Raw genomic sequence first — 977 nt, 5'->3', positions numbered from 1 at the left:
ATTAAATAATAATCCAAACTAACACTCCTCCATTATTAAACAAATAAATTACATATTTACTATTTTACATCAAAATACAAATATTTATTTTTCTACATCTTATTTCCCAAATTTGTTGAGAAAAATAAAAAAAATTATTCCAATTTAACTGGTCGTACTTATCAAATTGGAACAGCAAAACACAGCATAACTTTCAATTTATTGACCTTTCTTTCTTTTAATATAAATGTGATAAAAAATACCTCAATTAACTTAAAAATAAAAAATATCAATATGCTGAATTGTATTTTGTTGTTCTAATTTTACTAATACTACCTGTAAAATTGTAATAATTCTTTTTTCTCTATTTTGCCGTTAGTAATTGTAAATTGTATGGCTGTGAAATTGAAAAATAATATATAAAATAGTAAATATTTTTAGTTTGATATATAATGATAAATATATAACCGATAAACACATCCTACATTTTAAATTGGGTTTTTACTTTCATTTTCACATAAATGTTAAAGAGTACTCTATACAAATTAAAGTTATATAGAAAAAATATATAAAAAAAATTTTATAATTATTTTTTACTATATTATTATTGTTCAAAATATGGGTCATAATTTTCTCAAATATTATTTTATCCCATAATAAAAAAGATATATAAACTTAAATTTTTAACATATAATTCACCAAATGTTAATTGACAATTTTTACATCAAGAGTGGTCAATTAAGTAATTAACTGATTCGGAAATAGGAAGGAAGAAGGGTTTGTCACAAGTCACAAGTGTGCTTAGTGGACTCAGTCATTTGAACAATATCATGAATCATAAATGTGTTAGTTTGGCACTTTGGCTTATAATGGAAATAAAGCAAAGCCTAGGCTGTATTTGTTTGGTATTTTCATTTTCATTTTTATTTTTATTTTCAGTAATTTTTATATTTTAGATTTTATTTAAAAAATAGTAAAATAATAAAATTTTATTTTAA

General features: G+C 21.1%; 2 protein-coding genes across 2 annotated transcripts in view; both read right to left on the bottom strand.

Annotated features, from left to right (window-relative positions):
* LOC107626799 (BON1-associated protein 2-like) overlaps positions 1-977 on the bottom strand; it is a 33,583-nt gene that overhangs the window by 18,462 nt on the left and 14,144 nt on the right. The window lies entirely within an intron of this gene.
* LOC107626800 (BON1-associated protein 2) overlaps positions 1-977 on the bottom strand; it is a 13,121-nt gene that overhangs the window by 7,127 nt on the left and 5,017 nt on the right. The window lies entirely within an intron of this gene.

This window comes from Arachis ipaensis, chromosome B02 (assembly GCF_000816755.2).
Source record: "Arachis ipaensis cultivar K30076 chromosome B02, Araip1.1, whole genome shotgun sequence".
NCBI classification, from domain to species: Eukaryota; Viridiplantae; Streptophyta; class Magnoliopsida; order Fabales; family Fabaceae; genus Arachis; species Arachis ipaensis.
Note: the sequence above shows the minus strand (reverse complement) of the source record. Positions and strands in the feature narration are given on the sequence as shown.